The sequence below is a fragment of the Canis lupus genome, chromosome X, assembly GCF_011100685.1.
Source record: "Canis lupus familiaris isolate Mischka breed German Shepherd chromosome X, alternate assembly UU_Cfam_GSD_1.0, whole genome shotgun sequence".
NCBI lineage: Eukaryota > Metazoa > Chordata > Mammalia > Carnivora > Canidae > Canis > Canis lupus.
Genome location: NC_049260.1, coordinates 99,712,677 through 99,719,317, shown reverse-complemented (window position 1 = coordinate 99,719,317; position 6,641 = coordinate 99,712,677). Strand labels below are relative to the sequence as shown.

General features: G+C 34.6%; 1 pseudogene; it reads right to left on the bottom strand.

Moving 5' to 3' along the window:
• Positions 1-328: 328 nt before the first annotated feature.
• Positions 329-6,275, bottom strand: LOC100683825 (annotated as a pseudogene).
• Positions 6,276-6,641: the final 366 nt, after the last annotated feature.

The following is a 6,641-nucleotide window of genomic DNA, read 5'->3' as shown; positions in this document are numbered from 1 at the left end:
AGATCTTTTGATAAGGACAATAAAAGGTTATCTTGTGTCCTTATTTGTAGTAAAGCATGTTTTTCCTGCATGCTGTCTACTTGCATTCTAAAGGTGACATCAAGGGAACTGAAGGAATAGAGAATACACACTTAGAAGATTGAAATCTATGTATACTTTTAATGTCCACATAGTTGTTGACAGGCAGCATGTCCAAAAGGCCAGTGAATGGGGTTTTGTCAGCTTTTTGTTGTTTTGTTTACATTTCAATTTTTATTTAAATTATTTTGCATTATTTAAGTCTTTCAAAGGTTTAAGGTGATACTATACAAACTTCTGTCATATGCAACTAGTCTAGCGTCCAAATATTATGCACAATACCTTGGTAAGAGCAGAGCACTGCATCCACTCCTACCATGGCCCTGCTCATTTGTGTATATTTGGAGCATATGGAGGAGTGTGAATAGTATTGGAAAGAGGAAGGAAATGGAAACATCCTGAGTTCCTGGCTGGGAGATGAGCCAAAGTTGTGCAAACAAGCCTGAACATGTCATTGGTGAGAACTCAACCTTTGTTGATGTTCTTTAATAGGAACATCTGGTGGAACCTCATGATAGAGTTTTTATCAGCTTTATCAGCTTTGAACTGGCCCACAATCATGCTGATGATGCAGCTATCTGGTGTGGGATGATGGTCCTGCACAGTGATGCTTTGCTGGATTTTCTGGAATGGAGTTCTAGACCACTTCACAATGACAGCTTTATCCTGGAACTGCTGTCCTTCACAGGATGGAAGGCAGGATGACGTAAGGCAGGATGCGTCAATATAAATTGTCCCTAGGTGGGTTCTGTCATTATCAAATAACTGGTGGTAATGTTGAATGAAGCTGGATTCAATCTGTTTCCAAATTGGCTTGTCTCCCACTCTGGAGCATCACTGGGTCTCATTGAGACCTGAGAGGCTGAAACAATCTCTTGATCTTTTTAATTCTCTCCTTCTGGAACTCTGATTAGATAACACTTGATTAGATTTTTCTATATTATCCTCCACATTGCTTGGATTTCTCTTTCATATCTACTGTTTCTTTAATGATCTATGCTGCAATCCAACTAAGTTCCTCAGACTATGTTCTCTTTCACTAAGTCTTTTTAAATTTATGTTTTTCTTTCTCTCAAGTTCTTTATTCAAATGACTGTATTTTTATTTCAAAAATTTCTATTTGATTATTTGTCATTTTTGCTGTGGTGTCCTGAACTTGCCTTTGTGGTATCTAGTCCTTCCTTTAACTTGATTACCTTAAAAAAACTTACTTTAAATACTCTCAATTTTTCTATTATCTATATAGTTTACAACGTGTTACTTCTTATGTTTTTATTTTTTACTTGCTCACTCTCTCATGGTGGTTTGCTTCCTTTTGTGGTATGAAATTTTAACTGTAACCTCATTTTCAAAGTAAATTTTTAAAAATATTTTCTTTATTTGAGAGAAAGCACAAGCAGGGAGATTGTCAGAGGAAGTGGGAGAAGCAGACTCCCCACTGAGCAGCGAGTCCAACTCAGGGCTCAATTCCAGGACCCCAGGATCATGACATGAGCCAAAGGCAGACACTTAACCACCTGAGCTACCCAGGCACCCCAGAGAGTAATTATTTCTGCAGGGATTGTGCAGACTTCCTTTAAGCAGTTTCATATTTACTTCTGTGGAGTGTCTATGGGTCTCAATGTTTCCAAAGCTTCTTTTATAGTAACTTATTGGATTGAGATTTTCATTATCCTTGTACCATATGAATTATACATTTTTTTCTGCATCTGGCAGTAGCTTGGGATTCTGATTCCTTGCAGTGAATCTTTTTCATAACACTTTCAAAATAACCAACTTTCTTACTGAGTCTCTCGGCCAATGGAGATATTTTAATGCCTGTTTTACAGAAATGTGAACTCCTAGGTTTTTGCAGAGTTTAGTTCCAGTTGTCAGCCATTCAGAAATCCTAAACCTTGCCTCTTATTTATGTAAGTATTGAAAGAGCAATGTCTGTACAATATTCCTGCATTATAAACCATCTATCTAAAAAAAAAAAAAAAAAAAAAAAAAAAAAAATAAACCATCTATCTTAATACCGGGCCACCTTTTCTGCTGAGAACCCATCCCTTCACAGAGCTTAACATTTACTTGTGTGATTTCTAGTCACCCATCTCTCATTTTAAAATTCCTTCCTCAGAGAAGCTTTCCTGGATTCTCAAATTAACTTTGTTCCCACTGTTGTACAACTTGAATAGTATGCTGCACTTTTACTCTATGGTATATTCTATAATCTGAGTTTATAGACCAGTGGTTATTAATATAAACAACATCTAATAAAGAATTTTAGTCCTTAGGGGAGGAGATGAATCATATATTCTATCCAAAACAACTCTAATTAAATTCTGCTATCCTCTTGGAATATCTACTACTTATAAATTCCTAGAATTTTATTGGTTTCTAAGCCAACATAATTTATCTTATAATCATGCGATTCTACTTAAACATGTTGGTCTCTTGATCTCTTCCCCAAAATATAGGCAATTCTACATAGTCAGCACGCAGCCAACATATAAATTACTGGAGTGGTATACAATTCCTTGTGAATGTAGGAAGTGTGGTTCTTAAACCATTCTGGTTGCTTCTTTCTTGACACACATTTAATGTTTTCTTTTTTTTATGTCTATATCCGGAGAAGAAATATTTACAAACATCCACATTGATAATATGTATCTCATGATGTATTTTTAATTTTTTAAAAAATTCATACTTTTATTCCCAAATCGAAGGTAAGCTCCATGAGGGTAAAGAATGTTGTCTACTTTTGTTCATCGTTATATCTCCAGTTCACAGCACTATATTTTATACGTGTATTCTGCTAAATAAATATTTGTTGAATAAATTAATGGTGGGAAAAATCAATGAAATCATCATATTTCGGCAGCAATCCTGACAGGTAAATTATTAAGTGGAGATTTGTAAAGTGGGGTGTGGAAGTTTAGAAAGGGATGAAGAGGAAAAGTAATTGTGAACATGGGTGAGCAAAGGATCAGGACAATAAATCATAATATATAAGTTTTTATCTCTGAGTTGAAGAGCTTGTAGTTTCCTTCACTTTTTATCATGTATTACCTAAATCAAGATACAATATTCTGAATGAATAAAAACATCCAGCCTTTGAAGTATATATATCACACCACTTATATTCTTTAAATGGTTCTTGAAATGCAACTTGCATTGTTTTTCAATAAATTGTGGCTCCTAACTCATTCACGATCTTATGTTCAGTGAAAGAGAGTGTTCCCCAAAATTGGAAAAAGCATTCCTTGGTTCTTTTGGTTAAACATAATTTTTATTCTCTTTTACTTGTTATTTCCCAGAATGAGATGGGGTTCAATGCAGTCATATATCATTCATTTGTATTAACCAAACTATTAATTAACAATCTCAAATATATTTAACATAACCAAAATAATTCAGCTTTGTTTTCTTGTATAATTATTTCATTTTCCTTCTCGGGGTCCAGAATCTTGTTTTCCCTTTTTTCAGATCTAAGGATCTTTATGCTTTATATTTGTTTTAAAATAATGAGGTTTAATTTTCCCCACTCTTGGTGTACTGAATTTGTCTAATGGTTTTCATGAGTACATTTTTAAAACATAAAGTAATTGCTGTGAATTTAAGTGTAAAATTATTAATATTGGATTATTACCATCATTACTGTATAGGTGCATGATTGCCTGATGTTCTATGAGATATCATACCTTCAAATGGAGTTTTATCCTTATGTATTGCTTTTTAGTAGCACAGAATTAGAGCAAGCAAAGTTTGTGCTCATTTTCTTTGCCTCTTTGCTAGCTGGATCTTTCAAACTCTCTTTTTCCTTTGGCCAATGTGGTTAGTTTAAATGTATATCTCTCTATCTGTTTTCATACATCTATAAATATATATGCATATTTATAAAGTAATAACAATGTCATCTATATAAAGACTTATAGTTAATGCTTCTGCAAACATTGTAATTTATGTAGAATTTTGAATTTATATTTAATTGAAATGGATAGAGGTTTTCGGTTTTTTTTGTTTTTTTTAATTTTTTTTTTAAATACTACACACACCTTTATTTATTTATTTATTTATGATAGTCATACAGAGAGAGAGAGAGGCAGAGACACAGGCAGAGGGAGAAGCAGGCTCCATGCACCGGGAGCCCGATGTGGGACTCGATCCTGGGCCTCCAGGATCACGCCCTGGGCCAAAGGCAGGCGCCAAACCGCTGCGCCACCCAGGGATCCCTTTTTTAAATTTTTTAAATTTATTTATGATAGATACAGAGAGAGAGAGAGGCAGAGACATAGGCAGAGGGAGAAGCAGGCCCCATGCACCGGGAGCCTGACGTGGGATTCGATCTCGGGTCTCCAGGATCGTGCCCTGGGCTAAATGCAGGCCCTAAACCACTGCGCCACCCAGGGATCCCTGGATAGAGGTTTTTGAATGTTGGTTGTTAGGTTTAGTTTTTTAAAATCTTGTCACTTACTTTCTGTGTGTTGTTGAGACAGAAGTCCTTTCATTGACTGCTTCTCATTTTCCTTGCTGTTGGCCTCCTTCAGACAGACAGGCTCCAAGCTAATTAGCAGAGCTTTCTTCTTGACTGCTCATTTCCTTAAACTCTGCAGGAAGGAAACTCATGAACACTTAATGAAAAATTCAAGTATATACAAGATAATAATAAATAATAGTAAACATACTATAGAGATTTGAATAGATTTGAGACATAATACACCAATCTGTACATCATAACTGGTAAAAAGACAATCACCATAAAAGTAGTTGGGATAATACTTATGATGTAATTGAATGGAGTTACCAAAGGTTCTTCCATCCAACAAAATCCAGAAATTTTGCACTTCATAGGCTACTGAGCCAAAAACCTATTTGAACTGGCCCTCTCTATATCTATCTATCATCTATCTATCTATCTATCTATCTATCTATCTATCTATTTATCATCATCATCTATCTATCATCTATCATATATATATATATATAAAATCTATCTATCTATCTATCCATAAAGGTATTGTATTTATGATTTGAAGAAATGTTTTTTTATTACACCGTTTCAAAGAACTTTACAATGTACTTTTATTTATACAATATTATCAATACAAAACTTTCCTTTTTAAGAATATTTTTCTTCCCTTCAAGACATCTGTCTTATTATATTTTCAATCTTATATGCTATATTGAACAGTATTAATTATATACAACCAATGATGAAAGCCAATGATGAAAATCTTCTGAAATTAGATATTCAAGATCTTTTATCCAAGACCTGCACACAATTCTAGATTTGCCCTTCAGCTCTGCAATGGGGGCCTTTTCTGGATGAAGTAGTTATCAGAATATCCCTAAATAACCTTCTATCTTTATGTCTGAAGAAGCATTTTCTTAAAATGAGATAGCTTTATGAACCTACATAGTAAGGTGGAAAGTCCTCATAAATTCTATAATATTAGTACACACAGAAATTACAATACTTCAGTTACTATCAGGAAGCAATTGGAAATCGTAAATTAATCTCCCTGACAATCCTGTTATGGGAAGAGACAGTTTTCATTTGAAGTACTTGCTGACAAGGCTGCAACTTTATTAATAAAAAACATGTCATTTAGCTTTAGGCCCTACATTTTGGCAGCTGAACAAAACACAAAAGAGTTTACAACTGCCTTTCATTGTTGTACTGAGGTAGTCCTCTAGCACATTTCAGGCTTCTAGTATGTGCACAAAATGCTATGCTAGATAGAACATGTGAAGGCTATCGAAGAAATCATAGGTATGACCCTTGCAGTCAAGTGAGGAAGAAAGATGCAGTTTCAAAAAGAAAAAAAAATGAAGAAAATTATCTAGCAGTATGCCAAGTGTAAAACAAATGAAAACTAAATATAAACTGTCTTTGTATAGGAACAAATGTGTTGATTGTGCAGAAATAAAGCCAGACATTTGTGTGATTTTTCAGGTATACACATATTTTTCTGTGTCTATTTTACTCTAGCTTTTCTGATTTATACAGCATATCACACAGGAAATCCATGATAAATCAGAAAAGAGGGTAGGTAAGTCATCTTGTCATCAATTCATACCACTTGGGCTCTGCAGCATCTTTCATCTTAGTCATCCTTTTTCAAATCTCAAGGCCAAACTTACCTCTCTGTTAGTGAAGATAGTTCCCCTAGTTTCTCTTTAAAAGCCGGACAAATTTTGTCTCTGTTTCTCATCTTCATTCTATTCTTCCAAAAGCCTTCTCCCTTAGTCATATTTAAAACTATGGGAAACTGTTTTCTGAGCCTGGCTTTCCAGAATGAAAGTCACATTCTGCTTTAATTCAAACACTGTTGAGACATAACCATAATCTCATTTTTCTATATAAACCAAGGTTCTCTTGAGACAGGTACATTTTGTTTTATTTTCCCCTATTTATTTTTGCAATATTAAAATGGCAGAAGAATCCTTTTTTGATAGAAATTTGGAATGTTCCACAAAGGAACTGGCCAGTGATATTTCCTTCCCCTGTCCCTCAGCACAAGCACATAGCTACCTGTGGGAAGCAGCTCAGCACAGATACTATTTAAATTGCTTACACC